Source organism: Spermophilus citellus, assembly GCF_964194105.1.
Source record: "Spermophilus citellus genome assembly, chromosome: 3".
NCBI classification, from domain to species: Eukaryota; Metazoa; Chordata; class Mammalia; order Rodentia; family Sciuridae; genus Spermophilus; species Spermophilus citellus.
The window spans coordinates 205334916-205356689 of record NC_138184.1 but is presented as its reverse complement, the minus strand read 5'-3'; the positions used below and the strand labels follow the sequence as shown (position 1 = coordinate 205356689).

At 34.6% G+C, this 21774-nt stretch overlaps 1 pseudogene across 1 annotated transcript; it reads right to left on the bottom strand.

Moving 5' to 3' along the window:
* Positions 1-10787: 10787 nt before the first annotated feature.
* Positions 10788-15772, bottom strand: LOC308645316 (small ribosomal subunit protein uS8-like; annotated as a pseudogene). Its single transcript has 2 exons — positions 15368-15772; positions 10788-10852 (listed from the first exon to the last, which is right to left on the bottom strand). The product of its transcript is annotated as a small ribosomal subunit protein uS8-like (transcript).
* Positions 15773-21774: the final 6002 nt, after the last annotated feature.

Below are 21774 nucleotides of genomic sequence, written 5' to 3'. Positions count from 1 at the left end.
TTTGTTGTACCCATTATGTTTGCCTTAACATTAGAGGAACCTACTCTTTCTACTGCAAAGCAAGTTGTTTCATTTGGGAAGAGGTATAAATTTAGGTAACTAATTCTGACCTTATCACGGGCTAAGAGCTTAAGTTCATAGAAGTCATTGCACTCAGAGATTGGTGGCTATGACCACCATCTTGCATATAATTACAACTAGATTTATTATGTTGAAAGCCTCACAAGACCATGTTGTATACTTATTTATGTTCCATACTTAATATAATTATATTAGTTAACATATTAATATATAATTATACTTAATATAATTAGTGGCATATTTGAATTGTGGCTCAAAAGCATTAAATGAGTAGAAAATAAAGTTTGACTTATCACTAGAATTACCTTTTGAGTCACTTATAAAAACACCATCAATCATTTTAGGGGAACTAAACATTTTGGTGAGTTTCAATTAACTGTAAGATTATAAAAAAGTAAGGATTTGCATTATTTTGATCCTTACCTATGCATTTTGAATACTGCAAAGTTAATTGGGTAATATTAGTAGCCAGCATTTAATTTCATCATAGAATATGATGAGCTTCTACTTGCCACTTTCATATCACTACTAGATAATTTTTTTTTGGTTTGGCTTTTGAAGAATTAGGAGTAGGTTACTCTATAGTTGGTACCTGCATTTGGCTCTATTTATTTTTTCTGCAATTACACTCTTAAAGTGTTGGATTATAAACCATATAGAACATGTGAAACTATTACTAATTATGACACAAAGAGAGAACAACATTCTTAGGCAAAACTATGGACGGGATAAAACTGGGACTGTGTGAATTCAAGGGCTGATCTTTATAGAAACTTTGACATCATTTTTTTTTTTTTGTATTATCAAACTAAATGTGTCATATTAGATAAATTATTTTCTTGTTAGAACCTCCATATATGAAGCTTCAAGTTTAACAATATGACTATTTTGGAGACTTTTGGAAAGGATTTTTGAATCTCTCTGTGAGTTACAGGGGAAAAATGTGCTAATGAGATCAAGCAAAGTTAAGAAATTGAGGTAGGGTTAATTGCATCAGTAAAACATAATCACATTTCCTTTGAAATAAATGAAATTGGAAACTATAGAAAATGCCTATAAAATTGTTTTTGATATGCCAAAACCATGAAATATTTGAAAAAAATCAATGACTGCACTTACTCCATGAGTCCTAAAATATTCAATCATATTGATGATAATGTTTATATTTATGTTAAGAATAATAGAAATTGTTTTTAAATTTTCCATAGCTATGTAACTTAAAGAAAAGTTACATGTAATTTTTGGTTAATTTGAAAAATTATAAAACCTCTCTAAGCTTAGAAGAGATATACATCAGCTACATAATTAAACCTGTGACTTAATTCTAGTTCTTTTTATTCCATCATTGATTCATGCATCAGCTGTTGCGCTGATAGAGCAAAAATAACTACTACACAAGTATACTAGCTAAAAGACAAAAACTCTTGTGATTTGAGTAGGCTGAATTATACCATATTTATATTCAATAAGAGTAGTGGTGTATCTGAGTAATAATCTTAGGTGAAACATAACTTACCTCTGTTATTCTCAAACACTTGCACATACATACCCTAAGTTGAATTTTATAAATCCTCCTGAAGATAATGTGACTTCAATTTCTAAAGAATGTTTACTTGATTGATTTAAATTCATTTTTTGTGTGTGTTTACAAAAAGCAAACAACAGCAAAAATTTCCTTTTTTACTACATTTTTGTTGTTACTGCAGTCTTAGATTCCTTGAAATGGAAAATCTTGATGGATTCACATGAAATATTTTCCCCCATAGTATATGTTTTATACAAAGTCTGAGTCAACTGAGCCAAACAATTTCTGAGAAGGAGTCTTCACAGTGGATGATAGTAATAAAGTTTGTGCACAGTTCTCTTGTCTTGTGACATTTGTCATGAAATTATTTTTTATTTGTTGTTTTTAATTATACATGACAGTAGGGTATATTATGACTATATATATATAGTGCAACCCATTACAATTTAGACTCCATTCTTGTGTTGAACATGATGTAGAGTTACACTGGTTGTGTATTCATAGATGAGCATAGAAAAGTTATGTTGGACTTATTCTACTGTCTTTCCTAATTCCAGTTCCCTCTCCCTTTCCTTCATTCCCCTTTGTCTAATCCAATGAACTTCTATACTTCCCCTCCCTCACCTCCCTTGTTATGGGCTAGCATCCACATATTAGAGAGAACATTCAACCTTTGATTTTGGGGGGATTGGTTTATTTATCTTAGCATGATAATCTACAGTTCTATCCACTTACCAGCAAATGTCATAATTTCATTCTTCTTTATAGCTGAGAAATATTCCATTATGTATGTGTGCCACATATTCTTTATCCATTCATTTGTTTTAGGACACCAGGTTGGTTCCATACCTTATCTATTATTTAACTGAGCTGCTATCAACATTGATGTGCATGTATAATATGTAGATTTTACGTCCTTTGGGTATAAAAAGTTCTCTTCTCCATTTGAACTCCTATCTAGTTGGGCTTGTTCCTCATTCCCTCCAATTGTATTATCAGAAGTCATTCCTGGTCTATCTTCCTGAATCCAGTATTAATTTTAGATAAAGAAAAAATTTTAGTATGAATATATAGACAACATTTAGTACATATACTAAAATTATTGTTGTTATCAGATAATAAAACTTGAGGGAATTCCTGTATTTTTTAATATTTAGTTTTTAGTTTTAGGTGGACATGATATCTTTATTTTATTTTTATGTGGTGCTGAGAATCAAACCCAGTGCCTCATGCATGCTAGGCGAGTGTGCTACCACTTGAGCCACATCCCCAGCCTCAACTTCCTGTGTTTTTATTTTATTTTTTACTAAAGCTGTCAAGGAATGGAATTTTGCTTTCTTCCATTATATCAAGCATTTCACTATGAATTTCTTGGTAATTACATAATAAATGATCCTCAGAACTTTCCAGTGACATAGGACTGGAATTATCTCACATTAGATGTGAGGGATTTGAGATGCAGAGGTCTAGGAACTTGCATAGTTTTTGTAGTCAGAGTTTTCAGCATTACATATTACACCTTTTGTAGACAACACTTTTAACCAGCAACTATGGGTATACCAGAAAATGCACTTGATGGTGGCACTTTAATAAATATTTATTCTTATAATGTGTGTTTTAAAAGTACTGGCATATTTATTTTGACAGGGAATTCACTGAATCCATGGACACTATACATACTATTAGACACTCTATTCTCTTTTATGTGACCACTCTGGAAAGAAATCAATGCTCTATATGATTGGCCTATATAAAGATACTAGCTTGTTTCAATGACTATCTCTCCAGATACTGAGACATTAGGACATGTGCTAGCTCTCTGTCCTTGGCTTATACCTTGTGAGAAATTCTATTTGTCTCCTCTAGAAAAGGAAACCAATCTCTTGCAACAATCTATAGAGTGATACCACATTCTTTTGTACTTCAAGGTGCCAAATTGTTCTGCAGTAGACAGACTGTTTCCTTATCTCCCTCACTTTGGCTAAAGGAGACTTCCTTTTTCACTGGGGTCCTTAATTATTAATAAAGTTTACTGTACTTAATATATCTCTATGAGTTTATGTCTCCCCAAAAGGTATTATGGGTTGAAGTGAGTCTTCCCACAAATCGATATGTTGAAGTCTCTACTCCTAGAGCCTCAGAAGGCACCATATTTGGATTTAAGCACTTTAAAGATGTGATTAAAATATGTTCCGTAGGGTGGACCTGAATTCAATGACTATTGCCCTTGTCAGAAGGGGAAATTTGGACACCATAAAACAACAGACACATGCATGCAGAGAGACAACAAAGTGAACATAGTGAAAAGGAGGCCATTTGTCATCCAACTGGAGAGGACTCAGAAAAAACAAAAAACCTTCCTACCCATTGACCTGGACTTCTAGCCTTCAGAATTGTGAGAAAATAAATTCTGTTGTTTGAATTATCCAGCCTGTATTTTGTTGTGGTGGCCCTGGAAAACTGATATAAAAAGTGCTTTCATTTAGAGAACAAATACATATAACAACCAACCTATTGTGGTTATACTTCAGAACCTAGATATCAAACTAATACAGATGAGTGTTCCCATAATATTTAATTCCCATTTGAACCCATAAGGTCTTAAATATTCAAAATTCAGCTGTCTTCCACTACTACAGATGCCGTTCTTATTATTCATATTGCTGCTATGCATGGAGCTGCTGTTACGTGCTCAGCAATGAGCTAGTGATTTCCATATGGTATCACAAGTATCCTTGCCAAAACTCTGGAAGCATGATATTACTACAGAGAGTACTTGAGTCCAGGAAACAATAGTATAAGAATCATTATTCATTGTTGTTTCGTAGGTAAAGCATTGGCATTCAGTTCAATTGCAGTTTTCTCATGGTCAGCTTTAGTACTTTAGTTTACCCACAGTCTAAGCATGTGATTGGTGTTTAATATATGGGGTCGATTGGTTGCTTTATTGAGTTGGGAAAGAAGGCTGGAGGGGGCATGATCCACTGTCTTCTTTGTAGCACACCATACCTCTTACGGAACCCCGTGCTCTCTCAATTGGGAGGTTGTAGAGCCACAATCTTATGTAAGTCATAGCATGATTACCATCTATATTGGTTAAGCTTGACCTGGTAATGACCTTTTCTATCCTTGGACCCCCAAATCTCCATCCATACATAAGAACTTTGGGAAGTAGAAAGAACATTGAGAAGAGGCCATAGATCTGTTTTCTAGTACTTGTTCTAGTTCATAAAGAAAGGAAACTAATAAAGCCAATGTAATGTTTCCAGCTATGAGTCTTCAGCTTTCTAATGAGACCAATCATGGAAGCTTGCTTGACTTATAGGATTGCTGGAGGAACCAAATAAGGCAAAACCAAGATTCTTTGAAAGGTTTGTATTCTGGAACTTGAAATGATGTAGGTCCTTCTTCTTAATTTCTCCAGTTGTTCCTTTCTTTCTACAGCTATAGAGGGAATGCTGGGTTATCTATGATAAACTAGTTTGATTGTCAATCCCCTGTTATATTGTTCATACTAGACCATGATTTTTTTATTATAGTAAGAGTACTTTACGTGAAATATACCATATACCCTCTTAAATATTTAAGTGTATAATACTTTTTTTTTTCTGTGCTGGGGATTGAACCCAGGGCCCTGTCCATGAAAGGCAAACACTCTACCAACTGAGCTATATCCCTAGCCCCACAATATGGTTGAATAAGGTACAATGTTGTGCAGCAGATTTCTAGCTTATTCATATTGATAAAGAAAACTTGATGTTTATTGGAGAGTAATTTCTTATTCTTTTCCCACAGCCCCCAATAACCGCCATTTCATTCTTTCCTTCTATGAATTTAATTATTTTACATTCCTCATATAAATAGATAATGAGAAAAAAGAGCTTATTGATGTTCCAAAGTCACTCCACTTTGGTAGTATTTGCTGTCATATATTTTGGAATTAGATATTTGGATTTAACTATTTTTTTCCAGTGGCAAGTCACAATAATGCTGGTAATACTAGTAACATTTATTGAAAAAATGAACCAGGTACTAAGCTGAGGCTTTTTTAATCACTTAATCCTCTCAATAACTGTATAAGGCAGATACCATTTATAAGGCATATCCTATTTTAAATATGAGAAATCTGAAGAATAAAAATTCAAGGTACTTGCCCAAAGTCACATAACTAGCAACAATGGAGCCAGTGTTGAAACATTGGTGTTGTGACTCTTTACTCTTGCTTTATGTTGGAAGAATAAAATTTTGCCAGAAAATTAAAGTGGTAAAGCAAGATGGCAAAAGAAAGAGACTGAACAACAATGAGATGCATTCCAAGTACTGGTCCTCCCCTTCAGTGTGCATGTATTACTGTAGCCTCAGCACCTGGCAAACTGCCTGAGTAAGTATTTAATAAATATTTATGAATTTAATGAGTGAGAATGCAACACTTAGAGTACCCAGGAATGCAAAGAGATTGTCATACACAGAATTTAAAACATGATTGTAAAAACAGAAAGAAGTCAGTATATGATACTAAATAGATACAGATTTGTGGATGAAGTACTGTATGAAGCAAGATCATTCATTTGATCATATATTCTTTAAAAAATTATTGACTTGCCTGCCTTATAAAAAATATTTAGGAATCAGAGATATATAAATAAAACTAGAGTCCATGCCCAGGAGAGATATATTTAAAATATTTTAAGCAGAGGCTTTGAAGAAGATAGTCACAGAAATTAATTGCTTTTATTAGAAATATTTCTAAAAATAAAAACCAATAAACTGATACCTAGATAATAAAAACAAGTAATTATCTCTGTTGACATATTATCATCATTAAAAGTAAGAGTATTTTACTGCCTTTTATACTAATAAACCCACCATTATTTATTGTGATATTTGCATGCCAGGAATCATTATCTTTTTAATAAGACAGGTAAGCAGAGTTCACTACTGTGGCAAGAAAGTTATACGTAATGCAAATCAACAGAAATGTATTTTTGCCTGGTCAGTCATATCTTGCCTCAAAAAAAGAACTGATGAGATTTAATTGTATAAATATACAGCAGCAAACAACTAAAAAGGATTTTCTGTATATGAACCTGAAACATGTTTTTTCTTGATCAGGAAAAAATATTAGAAAGTAATCCATCCATGGCAAAAATACAAAAATAAGAGAACACAATTGAATAAACTAAAGAGAAACCTATGTTAGTGAAAAGTGAAACTGAATTCTATTGTCACATAGATTCTGGTTTACTGGTTAATTACTTATGTGTTGTATATTACATCAAATAAATCATCACTAGCATTTTTCTAGCATTTAAACTTAATACTTGCAGAAAGTGTCTGTTATAGGATGTGTTTCCTGGATTGCAGATGCTGAGACAGAACTTAGTACATAGGCTGTTGCTGAGCACCCTTGGGAAGAAGAAGGAGGACATGGTGATGCAGGTCCAGTGGTAGTGTCAGCCGACAACCAAGGGGAACTATGTTAGCCAGATTTATGGTGCTGTCACAAAAATACAAGACAAGAACAACTTAGAGGAAGAGAAGTTCATTTTGGCTCACAGTTTCAAAGGTTTAGTCCATGGCCAGCTGAGTTCATTGCTCTGGGCCCAAGCTGAGGCAGAACATCATGGCAGAAGGGCATGGTGGAGGTAAGCTGTTCCCCTTATGGTGGAAGAGAAAGGGGCTACAGGAAAGATGATCCTTTCCAGGTACTCCCCCAGTGATTTACCTCCTCAGGCTATGTCCCATACATCTACAGATACTATCTAGTTAAGCCATTTAAACTAGGAATGACCAATAGGTTACCACTCCCATAATATGATCATTTCACCTCTGAATATTCCTGCATCAACACAGAAGATTTGGGGGGACACTTCCTATCCAAACCATAACAGGTGCTCAGGAGCTAGAATATCTTTTAAGGATTATTTATCTCAAGATGCATTGAGATGGCTAAGCTAAATTTCACCATCAGTTAGTAATTAAATGTGGGCTTCCAGGGAAGTTGCATCACTTTGGAGAAGTAGCTTGCTACAACTGAGACAGTAGATGACAGTCAGAAGTAATCTATAAATGCCATTGCAAGCAGCAAAGTAAAGGAGTCTGTCACTGAAGAGGAACATCAGTTTCCACCATAGCAGCCTATTAATAAAAAGAATTTCAGAAAAGGAGCAGTCTCTTCCTCTACCCCTCTTTATCACCGGTACCATTACCCTCAGAGCACCTAGTTCTATGGTTTCTGTTTTGTTATTTTTTTCATGGTTACCTTCAAAACTCTAGATATATGTTTTTACCTGTGTTTCTCTGGCTATGGTCAGAGTTCATGCTTGTGAGCATGGCTTTGGTTTGGAGGAACAAAAGTTTTCAAGAAAAAGTGATAAAATATTCCAGACAGAAGAAAGAGGGCACGCTACACTAAGATGAATTCAAGCAAGTTTGCCCTTTCCTCTATGTGTATCCTCAGCACCCAAATATTGCCTGGAACAGAGATTTAAAAAGCATTTATAGACTCTTTTCAAAAGATGAAGAGTTGGCTCACTTTCTCTTTCACCCCTCTCAAATATTTATACTTAATTATTATTTTAAATGTTTCCATTGATCTCTTCTATAATTCTAATGTTCTATCTATTTCACTTACATTTTTTTCATATATGCTCTTCACTAACACCAACATCTCTGGGCCCCCCGCTCATGAGATACAGTCTCTCATGTCCCTTCCCTTTTCTTCCCCTTTACCCCCATTCTGCCCCCCATCATCCATCTACTGTAACTTGACTTCTGTTTTGTTAAATTTGTTGACATTCATATTCTTTTTCTGAAACTATAGCTATACTGTTAATGCCTTTTCTCCCCTGCCCGGTTCTCCAGATCAAATGTGGTAATGGCTACAAGCTGCTCAAATAAATAAAACTTTTGAAAGCCACTGTAGTTTAAGGCCATTATCTCAGTGGTTCTGCTAGCTGAATGGCTTCTGCTGAGTTGCTGCTGGGTCCTGTAACGGGACTTACCCTATAGTTCTGTTTTATATGGCCTAGGTAATATTTTATACATTCAAGCCAACATTAAAAAGCTGCATGATTTCATGTTGACTCTAAAAGTAAGAAGCCATGAACAGCATTTATATTGTTATGTTCATTGTCAAATAATCTGCTAGGATGAGGTTTCTTTTCTGTAGGAAAATGCCACCATGCCTGGGTTGCTCCTAGGAGAAATGTTTCTAGCGTCTTGAGTTTTACACTCTTCATATCATTATACCACCAGTGAATGGCATTCCCCCTTTTCCCAGAATTTTCTTCTCCTGAAGGTTCTCTCTTCTGCTCCAATCTGGACTGGATGCTGTCTGCATTTGTTGCATCTGATCATGTTCCCTTTTCCTGGAACTCCTTCTATTTGGAGGCTATATCTCCTGAAATGATATTTTATCTGCCAGTTTGTGTTCATATTTTCCATCTATATATTCTTTCCTACACTTTAACCCATCATGTCACAGTGTATTGTACATAGGACACCTATAGAAAATAAATTGAGAAACAATGTTATTATAACTGGCATATTTGTTGCTCAATTAAGTTTATACAGATGTTCTCTATATATTGTATACCTGGATATAATGGGAACTCTCTAGTTGACACTTTTCTCAAGAACTCTATCTTTATTTAATCCACAGAGATTAAGCAGATCAGAGGTACATGTTAGAGGTCTCTTTTCTGCTTCTAAAGTGATATGTTTTCTCTGATGCTAATTTTCCTATTTTGGTTATTATTCTCTTTCACATGTAAGTTCTTATTTTATAACCATGGATCCATGATTGTCCTGAAAAATGATTAGGTGGGTGAATAGATGAAAGAATAATTAGATTTGGGGTTTATTTGCTATTGGTAATTAAATGCGTTTTCCTTTTAGGTCTCTGCCTTGATTGGTATTCTGACAGGGAGCCCTCTGCAGGATAAGGCATGGATTTCCTATGTTTTAGGCTTTTCCTTGATGGGGGTGAGTTTGGTAAATATAAGCTAGGCATTTTCAACATCAGGAGCTACCTTTCTTCTAATGAGCCTTATTTATTTGTTTGCATTGGTTGGAAGCAGAGGAACTATGCATTCCTTAGCAACTGAGATTCTGTGGGTGATGTATTTTCTGCAAGTTAGATGCCATTGTATGAGATTCATTGGATAGAAGAGAGAAAAAGACCAACCTCCTATCATCTTTTGGCTCTTTTCTGCAAGCAAAAGGTCGTTGAATATGTGTCTCTGCATGAATGTTCCAGTCTCCCAATCTCTACCTTTCTTGTTGACAGGATGAGGGCAGCAGTCATTTATTGAGTCCTCTTTTCTGAACTATGTGTGGACAATCTCAATAGTTCCCATAGTTTTATTTGTTACAGAAGTAGCATCTTTCATGTGGATCTATTCTGTACTATTCTGGTCCCTATACCTGAAAGCCAAGTTTAGTCCTGTTGATTCTCCATCTCAATTTAAAAAATATTTTAAAATTCTCTATAGACATTTATTTTACTTACTTATATGTGGTTCTGGGAATTGAACCCAGTACATCACACATGCTAGGAAAGGCCTCTGCCACTGAGCCACAACTCCAGCACCCCCATTGGTTTTTATAAATGCCTATAAATTATCTTTCCTTAATTTTGTGTTGCTTAAGAAATCTATAGTATTTTCTAGTTTCATTCTTACATCAGACAGAAAGGATGATCAGTGGGTCAGGTCCCCTAAATGTTAGAAGGGGAAGAATATTCTGTGGGGCTAATGTCTACAGTAGCTTTTCTAATAATTTCTTCAGAGAGCAGCCATTTAGAATTGGGATGAATCCAGGGTAAATGCGTAATGCCTGTGTTTTGAATTGTGATGGGAAAAAAGAAGGGGGCGACATCTGCCCCAGTTGTTCTGTATACATAACTTCAGTTAATTTCACTGTGTTCAAACTCATGCCTTACTCTACTCTCCATTGTATCTAGTGCCTTAGGGCTTTCAATAGATAGATTGGGTAACACTGGCCCTGTGGTTCCTAAATAGTATTTTCTCATTCTCTAGTTTTATAGAAAAGTGCTCCAGACTGCTTTCCATCTTTTAGAAAATTGTTCAGATTCTTGATCCACTGGAGGTATTCAACTCTCATATGATTATTTCTATACTCATCAGCTATTAGATTCTGGGGAGACAAATGGTTGCTCTCAGTCTGGATGTTTAACCACTGTCTTGTCTGAATTATCCAGTGCACAAGTGTCAAAATCAGAAGCTGAAAAAGAAATACTTAATATCACAAAAATTATTAAGCTTGTTAATATATTTTCTACATTTTAATAATCATAACATTTTTAAGGCATTTTTAAGCTTGTACTTCTTTTTCTTATAGAGTAAAATGTTTTCTTTTTTTTAGGCTTTCTTTTTTTATTGGTTATTCACAACATTACAAAGCTCTTGACGTATCATATTTCATACATTAGATTGAAGTGGGTTATGAACTCCCAATTTTACCCCAAATGCAGATTGCAGAATCATGTCGGTTACACATCCACAATTTTACATAATGCCCTATTAGTAATTGTTGTGTTCTGCTACCTTTCCTATCCCCTACTGTCCCCCCTCCCCTTCCTTCACATCTTCTCTCTCTACCCCATCTGAGTAAAATGTTTTCAATCCTCTAATGTTTTATTCCTGGCAGAGAAGCAAATATCATCATATTCTATATAAATATACTCATCAAAACTGGAAAAGCATAAGAATATGAATTAAAAGAAAACTTGGGTATAAATTTTGACATTATGTTTTCTTACTTTTATGGCAGGTTAAGTTACTTATCTTTTTTGAGCATAGTTTAAAAAATATTTAAATGTGGATAACAATACTTGTTATACAGTACTCAAGTAAGATTTAATATTATATAGACTATCATAGTTCCTACTATATAATGCTTATTCAATTTTTAAAAAATCTCTCTTTTGGATCACTACAAAGTTGCCTCATGAACATAAAGATGTTAGTGAAGCATTAAAAAACTAAGTATACAGAAATTTCTGCATAAAACTGAGGAAACCAGAGTTTACTGCTTTGCTCCCAAAAGACATCATAATACTATACACAAAAGATAAGGTAGTTTAAATATCTTAAAATTTTACTAAATTATGAAGATAACAAGGGAGGAAGAGTTTTAGATAGGGCTGGGGATATCGCTCAGTGGTAGTATGCTGTTCTAGCATGTGCAGGCCCTGGGTTTGATCCCCAGCACTATTAAGAAAGAAAAGAAAACAAGAGTTCTAAGGTGTATTTTAAACTTCTGATTCAAAAAAAGTTTCAATGAAATTGTCAGTGAGGCTGATAAAATATATTGAATCTCAAAGAAATGTCTTGCTTCTCTTCTGATTCATTACTCTAAGCATTTATCAAATTCTCATAGTTTCTGAAAACATGTATAAAATCCATAACTTCAGAGATATAGTTGAGAAAAATTGGTAAAAACAAATATCTCAGATAAAGATCTAGATGCCTTTCTTTTTAAATTCCACTCCATTTTCCTTTAAAGTCTTTTGGAATATTTCTCTTTCGATAAATATGTATTGAAAGTTATTGTCAGCATATGGTAGTTACATTGAATGATTTAGAGATAATTTTTATTTGCCACTGTGACCTGGAAACACAATAAAATATTAGTTTTTATTATTAATTATTAGGCTTCATATCTTTAAGTACAATAAACCATTCAGCCCCAAACAGATATACCTCTATCCTTCTGATTGGATTTTAGGATTAAATAAACCAGGGAGCATGAAGTTTCTACTCTCAAGGTAACAACCTAGTGGGAGGTGGACCAAAGAAGAATAGGTCCTGATTTTGATGGTGAGGATTGGTATAAGCACTATTAAGATCCCTACTCAGGAAGCCTTGCTTCTCAGAGCATTGTTGTTGTTGTTGTTGTTATTGTTGGTTTTCTTCCATGTGATAATTAAGAGATGCATTAACTGTTTTTGGTTTTTCCATTTAAGTATGTTAGCAATTTGATAGCACTGAAATGGGTGAATAACAGGCCAGATAGCACATTAAGATGGTAGTTTTATTGAAATGAGAGCATCTGAGTCATGAGGAGATTGCTTATGCTTCCAAAGAAGAAGAAAATCTGTACCCTTCAAAATATTATCAAAAAGATATTGGATTTCTTGACTGTACTGAAAAGTAGAAGTCAGTCTCAATGACTCTAAGATCATGGAATTGTTAGGATACTTGATGTGTTTGGATATGGTGAATGAGATTTACATAAGAGTGGCTTTATTAGAAGTGAATAATGATAGATACATAGAAAACTAGCCCAATAAAATATTTTGTGTAAGAAAGGAAAAGTAGTTATAGTATTCTACATGGATTAGTCATAATATCATGTAAAATGCTGAGCATATTTCAATGAGTTCTGTATGTAAAATAAAATTCATATCAGCAATTATTCATCAACTCTTTATTAAGATGTGAACATGACTTAGACATATTAAGGCAATGATAATTTTTTAAAGACTAGATTTTTAGTCAACCTGAAAATTATAATTTTATATTTGTAAGTATAAGTAATTGGTAATAATTAAAAACATATTTAAATGAGCATTCATAAATACAAAAAGTATGCTTTTCTATGCACCTTTATCAGAATGATTTCCCTTTGAAAATGGTCAGTGGATTTCTATTTAACTTGTACATAAGATATTGCCAATTGCTGCATTAGAGAGCCTAAATTACAATTAACTTTCATCAAGATATTAATATAAGGAGGAAGTGCTATAGTAGAATGCTGTTTTGAATACTGAATTCAAGAATGACAATTATAAATATATGTGATTGATTGATGGAGGGTAAAGTGGACATACTCCCATTCATATGCCTGAAATGAGAGTCATTAAACACAATGCTGCTACTAGCAAAATAAGAAAAGTGATTTTTCCTTGTGTTTCTTAACCAGATGTCTTCTGACTATTGATCTTTAAGATCTAGTGAGTCAAAATAATATTTAAAAATAATCAGCATGTCATAATTCAGTTCTAAATCTAAATGACTTCACCATTGTCTTTATAGGAAAAAGACAATATTGGTTGACTTTCTTAAGACTTTCATTTTTAAAATATAAAATTCTATATAAATTTTTTTCCAGAAAATATTAAGAGAGCATTTACTGGAGAATATGCAAAAACAGTATATTTTTGAGTAATTATATACCTAATGCCACTTAAACTAAAGCATGAAAAGAAAATGTGTGCATTTTCCTTCATCTAAGGGCTTATCTGTGGTGAGAATGTATAGCTTTTTCAAAACAAAAGCAGTGGGACTATTGGAGGAAAGTGCCTTGTTTACTGCTGAAACATTTGCAGTGGTTGTGCTCTTAAGAAAATCTAAAGGCTGTAATGCATTTGACTTTTTTTTTAAAAACACCATTCCACAATAAGAACAAAATGGCAGCTCAGCATGAAGCAACAATTACATACCGCATCAGATATGTTTCACATATTTGAAAGCTGTAAATTTTCTCTTCCATGGGTTCTAGTTTCAACTTTATAAATGCCAAGCTATGTGTAAAATTGGACAAGTAGTTAACCCTTTTTCTCCTCCTTCCTCCAAGTTGTAAATGGTGGTTATAAAACTTCATAGCAATTTAACTTTGTATATACTATGCTTTTCCATACAGAAATGTTCCTATTGATGGCACTTCCTCTACAAATGTCTAAAATGCCCTGTGAGTGATTGATAATCCAGCACTTTGCTTATTGAATTTACTTGTACTTGTTGAGTCCCTTATTTTTTTAATTATTTTTTTTATTGGTTGTTCACAACATTACAAAGCTCTTGACATATCATATTTCATACATTAGATTGAAGTGGGTTATGAACTCCCAATTTTACCCCAAATGCAGATTGCAGAATCACGTCGGTTACACATCCACAATTTTACATAATGCCCTATTAGTAATTGTTGTATTCTGCTACCTTTCCTATCCCCTACTATCCCCCCTCCCCTCCCCTCCCATCTTCTCTCTCTACCCCATCTACTGTAATTCATTTCTCTCCTTGTTTATTTTCCCATTCCCCTCACGACATCTTATATGTAATTTTGTATAGCATTGAGGGTCTCCCTTCATTTCCATGCAATTTCCCTTTTCTCTGCCTTTCCCTCCCATCTCATGTCTCTGTTTAATGTTAATCTTTTCTTCCTGCTCTTCCTCCCTGCTCTGTTCATAGTTGCTCTCATTATATCAAAGAAGACATTTGGTATTTGTTTTTTAGGGATTGGCTAGCTTCACTAAGCATAATCTGCTCTAGTGCCATCCATTTCCCTGCAAATTCTACGATTTTGTCATTTTTTATTGCTGCATAGTACTCCATTGTGTATAGATGCCACATTTTTTTTATCCATTCATCTATTGAAGGGCATAGTTGAGTCCCTTATTAACCTGGTCCTGGCTCTGGCCCTAGAGTTGCCTGATATTTCTACTCAAACACAGCCTCTCAATCTTTGATTACTTATTGCCCATGTGATGCTTTAATGCCTCATATGTGAATCTTCTAAGAGCCTTATTAATCAGATCAAATGATTTTTTTGTGGGCTTTCAAGCTCAAGCAAAAAATTAAGTTTTCTCTCACTGACTACATTTATGAAAATCCTCTTTAATTTATAGCTCAGCAGGTAAGTGGCCTAAAATGAAGATCCTTTTGTCTTTCATTAGTGCTGAGGGCCATTGCCAAGTAGGAATGACGCATCGAAATTTCCTTGCCAGCGTACCCCATGTTAAATGGACTTGCCTTGGAATTTCGCTGTTGACATTGCATGTGTGTTTTCTTCTTGCTTCTTCGTGGTCCATGATGCCAGCACAGGTTGTCAATACAATGAAACCAAACTGACGGGATGGGAGCAGATTATTCTGCCATTTTTCGAAGTCTTTGAGCTGCACATCAAATCTGGGGTTTATCACTCCACACTTGTTTAACCTGCCTGTGAGGTTGACAACAATTTTTCCAGCTCTGTGATCATCAATGATTTCAAATTTGCCAGTGTAACCATGCTTCATCATCACAGAAACCGGACAATGACTTTGGAGCACGGCCTAATAAGGACCTGGTGTTTGCCTCTCTTTTCGGCATTGTTGATGCTCTTGAGAGCATCAGCCAGGACGTTCATGCGCACCATTAAAAGATGGCGGAGGAGAACTGGGATTTCCCCAGAACATGTGTGTAGAGGCCGGTGTGAGTTGGGGAATAAAGAATTGCTGTTTGAATCTACGAGGTGTGTGGTGGCTCGTGATTCTGTGCCAAGCCAAGACTTTGGCATTTGGCGGCCCGTGCGGGGAACATCTGAAGAGAAGGTAAGTGAAATTGCTCCCCCCTGCGAATGGGTGACCATTTCAAAAAACAATGTGTTCTTGTTGTGATTTATTTTGTTTTTATTTCAAGTTGCCTGTTCTTAGAACTTTCTCAGGCAAACTGGGGAAAATGGTTAACTCAAGGTCTGAAGTTGTTCGCCTCCGAGGAAGAGAAATTGTTAGAGAAAGGAGGCACCCCAGTGAGACCAAGAACAGCTAGGACATATGTTGATACAATACAAAAATGTAGCCCATGGCTTTTTAAAGACGAGTTATTAAATATATCAATGGGACCATCATGGTATCCTGTAGAAGGATTTTTCTTCAACAAGAAAGAGATGGCTAGTTCTATTTACTACATTTGTCTAAGATCTTGGTTTTTACAGACATCTGATTAATTTACAAAGCTAAAGTGTTGAAATATCAACTACTAAATATAAAATCAAGTGCTCTTTACTTATTAAGTTCCATAAGGTAATATATTTAAACATTATGTGTGTTTTCGTAAATTGGTAAATAGAAAAAAGTTTAATATTGCTTTGGTCTGTGTCTTTGCTGAAACAAGGTTACTAAGTCTTAAGATTCTATCATGTGTAATTTATATACAAAAAGTATAAGAAGTTTCAGTTGGGTTTCAATTACAATATTATAGTACCTTAAAAAAACATGAAAGTATTTCATCTTATTAAAGTGGAGTAATTTGTCTAAATCAGAAATTTTATAAGGGTTGTTTCAGAATGTGAATTTATAAAAAGGGTTAATGGTTAAAAAAGAGATATAAAAAGATTCAAGATGTGGAAATATATTTTAATATAAAAGGTTAAAGGAAAAAGAAATGTTTCTAGATGAGATAATCTTTGTGTAGTAAAGTAAAAAGTTGTAAAATGCCATTTAAAAAGATTTTGAGGAATCTAGACTTACTTTAAAAGCTTGAGAAAGGAAGAAAGACGAAAAAAATATTGGTACATGGCAGATTGAGACAAAGCTTCTTAATGGAGGGGGAAAAAAAGCCTTTGGTTGAAGGGCAGCCATGTAAACTAACATTTAAGCGATTTAAACAGAATCTAAGCCTCATTTAAAAGAGTGAAGCTGTAGGTGGTGAAAAAGTACATTGATAAGTACAGTATAGATGATAATTGGAAGGCTTTAAAAGGTTAAATTGAAGGTGGTCGAGATACCTTCATGGCGGAAAAAAGATTGCTTTACTCACCAAACTATTAAAATGTACTTATTAAACCAAAAAGAGGGAGATGAGATAATCTTTGTGTGGTAACGTAAAAAGTTGTAAAATGTCTAAATAAGTTGCAAAAGGCTTTAAAAGGTTAAATTGAAGGTGGTTAAGATGCCTTCATGATGGAGAAAAAAAAACCCATGAAAATGGGAAGATAATAAGATAAAAGATATTTAGATAAAGAAGATTAAAAATTTGAAGTGGAAAACTTTAAAAACAGAAGTACAGAAAGGTAAAAAAAAAAGAGAAGATGTAGAAAGATAAAAAAGATATAGGAAGATAAAAAAGATGTAGGAAGACAAGAATTTTAAACCCACAAAATAGGAAACAAAAGAAAACTAGGAGGAAAAAAAAAAAAAGCAACTAAGGGTGAATGTACAAACCTTAGAAGAAAACTAGAAGATAGAAATAAGATAGAAAATGGTTGAAAATGTCAAGTAAAGGTATTTCAGATAGAAAATGCAAGAGGCTAAGACAACTATGGTTTAAAACCACATCAAAAAATTAAAAGGACTAAAGTAATTCTAAAAACTAAGGCAGAATGCTTTTGAATGACTTAAATTTAAAAGGATCTTATAGGGGTATATATCCCCCAAAGATAAAATAACCCTTTTTACTCTAAACTTTCTGAATTTGGATTCATCAGGACTTAGTGCTGCAGAAAGACATATGTATCCGAAAAATGTACATAAGCCTAAGGTACTTTGGAAAGATATTCTAACAGGACAATGGAAAGGTCCTGATCCAGTTATTGTCTGGAGTCGGGGTTCCGTTTGTGTTTGTTTCCACAGGGAGAACAGCAGCCAATTTGGATTCCAGAGACACTAACTAAAGCAATTTCTACAGAACAAAAAGAAGATAATTTGACTCAAATCCATAACAGCTGATATCCAGAGCTCCAGCTTGGCTATTCTTACATCTGCGACAGTGATTAACCAAGGTGTTTTTTTCAATATCTATTTTATTATTGCATTTTTCCCACATCATAAAGTTCTATTTTATTTTTTGAGCTCATACAAACCTAGGTTAATGTTTTTCTGACCAGTTTTATTTTTTGACTGTGTTTTATTTTTTGACTAGAGTTTTTAAACATTGCAATGGAGATTTCACCTAGGTAAAACTACAAGGCCTTTATTGTCTTATGTGTTGTATGTTATGTGTGCACTGTTTTGTGTTGTATGTCTGTATGTGTGTATGTCCATATTTCATATATGAGGAGCGCTCATGAAAAAATGGATCTGAATTTTTTTTTTATTCACGTGATTTAAATGGTTTAATTTTAATTAGGTAAACAGCTGTTAAGGATTTTTTTTAAAGGTGGTTAACAGATCTGTTTGCTTACTGATTTAAATTAGGTAAACAGCTATTAATGATTGTTTTTAAAGGTGGTTAACAGATCTGTTTGTTTACTAATTTAAATTAGGTAAACAGCTGTTAAGGATTGTTTTTAAAGGAGGTTAACAGATCTGTTTGTTTACTTTCACCTTTCCTTTTCATTATATTTAATAATTCTGTTCAGGATAATGTCTCTTTAGCATCATTGCCAGAATTCCCATTTCCATCTCAGTGCCGGTGAAGACTAAGATAAAACCAAACTACAGCTTCTATGATAGCCATCACAGTAAACTGTATAAACTGATGCATCAATGAATATAACTCAACAAATAATGCTCAATCAAGGACTTGATTTACTTTGGGAGGAAATGGACATATTGATAGACTCCTCCGATTTGAACTGCCTGCAGAACTTGCCTGGACTATATATCAGTTGCATGCATTGTGAACTATCATCTGGTGCAGTGAATTGTGGTACTGCTGGCATATCTTTGCTGATGGTGTCACCAGTGATGCAATTTCCTTGCCAGCGCACCCCATGTTAATTGTGGTAATGCTGGCATATCTTTGCTGATGGTGTCACCAGTGACGCAATTTTTCCAAAGGAGCTGTCAATTGGCTTGGTGTCGTGGCATTTCTGTATCCTCCTCCCTTCTACTAGTGATGGTCTAAAATTTGGGGGCCAACAGAGGTGAGGCAAAGAACCTCACCCCCCCCACAGGCACCAAGGCTAAATTTGGGGGCCAACAGAGGTGAGGCAAGAACCTCACCCCCCCACTGGTGCATAGGCCTATCCACAAGCATGGCTGAATGCTGGACCTGTAGTCAGTGACGGGTTGATCTGATTGCAGTGGTATCAACCTAAGACAGGAGGCTGACGCCTAAAGGTCAGTTTCCCATGACTGGTAAGAACCATATGTTGAATTGGACGACCTACCAGGCACAGTCCTTAAGCCACATTGCTTGTTGTTTAATTAATCAGAAGGGGGGAGATGCTGAGGGCCATTGCCAAGTAGGAATGACGCATCGAAATTTCCTTGCCAGCGTACCCCATGTTAAATGGACTTGCCTTGGAATTTCGCTGTTGACATTGCATGTGTGTTTGAGAAAGGTGACCCTGCTCAAGGACGAGGGTGGATCCAGGATTAGGGTGTATCCTGCAGTTTGAGGAAGTATCCCACTCCTTGGGTTTAGGGCGTTCCCGGTTTAAGACAAGTTTAAGGCGTTCCCAGTTTAAGACAATATAGGTTTTAGGGAAGTTCGAGGTTGAAGATTATTGCTGCTGGGATTAGGGTGTTCCTGCTGCTTGTTCCTGTGGAGTTCTCGTGAGATTCAGAAAAGTTTTAGGAAGAAAGCCTCATGAAGTAGGTGAATTGGGTGGAGGAGAACTGGGATTTCCCCAGAACGTGTGTGTAGAGGCCGGTGTGAGTTGGGGAATAAAGAATTGCTGTTTGAATCTACGAGGTGTGTGGTGGCTCGTGATTCTGTTTCAAGCCAAGACTTTGGCACATTAGTATCTCTAAGGAATCTTTTTAAAATTTTGATCTATATCTGATATAGAAAATCATGATGGTCTATATATGTTTTAGATAGAAACTCACTAAAAAAGTTTTCAAAGACAACTTTAAGTTGCTGACACATGACAAATATGCAACACAGGCATGAATATATATTCTTTTGCTTATGATAATTCATTTAAACCTACATGTTTTCTTAACTACCAGGAAATACATTATTAATAATGATGTGTGTGTGTGTGTGTAATAAGACTGTTTGTGATATGATTATAATTTTCTCAGTGAACAGGTAACTAGGATTCATGAAAAAGTTGTCACAGACTTGCTTTCCTACAAAGTTCTAGGTAGATTCTGGGTTATTTCTTAAGCTAATATTTTACATTTAGCTAGTAGGTGTATTATAGTAGGAGGCAATAAATATGCACAGCACTTTGCAAACCATCAGGAAAAAAATTATTATATCAAGAAATCACAGTGTAAGAAGTTGATATGTTATGTATATATTTTATTTTGAAGTATTTCAGAGGTTGCATGTATATCATGAAATTATCCTGTTCATAGCAAAGTAGAAGATTGACTTGTTAAAAACATTTTAAGTTCTTAAAAGAAACTTATCATCAGGAGAATTTGGTTCATGTATAAGCCTTAGTGTCTTGTCATCAATGTTGTTTTTTCACAATTTGCTTATGTAGGATATACATGACATGACTCCAAAATAAGAACACACTACCTTATGTTGACAACATTACTTTTGGGAAATGCAGTTGGCGTGTATAGATAGCACCCCAGAAAGAAGAAAACACTGTGAAATGTTCTATTTTGTCCCTGGACCTTTCTGAAAATCAGACTTCTGCCTACTGTTTTCCAATTTTAGCTTTTCATCCAGGCCAGATACCCAGATATAATCTACCATTAACTCAATTCTCATCTTGGGAATTTTCTAAGAGAACAAAAATAGTATTTGAGAATGAGCATTATTTAGGAACAAACCACATATTTTAAAGATATGGATCCATACATATCTAAACATATTAAATAAGCTGTGAATATTATAGAGTACTTTTGATATCAATACTGTTACTCTCTTAATTTCCAAATATAATACTTCTAGACCAATAAACAATTTATATATATATATATTACTTTTTAGTTATAAACACAATATCTTTATGTTATTTATTTATTTTTATGTGGAATTGAGGATTGAACCCAGTGCCTCACATGTGTGAGGCAAGCACTCTACCACTGTGCCACAACCCCAGCCCCAGTAAATAATATTTTTGTTGGCTCTTCTTGTGTTTCTTGTCCTCCTCCTACCACTTACATGTATTCCCTGTCATTCTGATACTTCATTCTGATACTGTGATAATTATTGTTTGTATTATTAGTATTCCCACTCTTTGTATCAACAAATAACCAGGTGACGCTAAAATCATAAATCATAATGTACATAAATTTTACAGTAATTTTTACTTCTTGTTAATGTATCATGCAAGTGTCGGTTACCTAATTTGTCTACTAACCCCAGGACTGGCTTCTGTTCATCTGTCAAATCTTACAGCTTTCAATTTATGTTGAATGTATGCTCTTTGGGTGCTTTCTGATACATGTATATGACCAGGAATTTTTTTTTTTAAGAAGAGTCTCTAATGAGTTGAGATCTTAGCTGAAGAATAGATGCAAATGGCCATATTGGTTACTGAAAAACTACCTATCTTTACTGTTTAACAGGTTACTTCCTATTTAT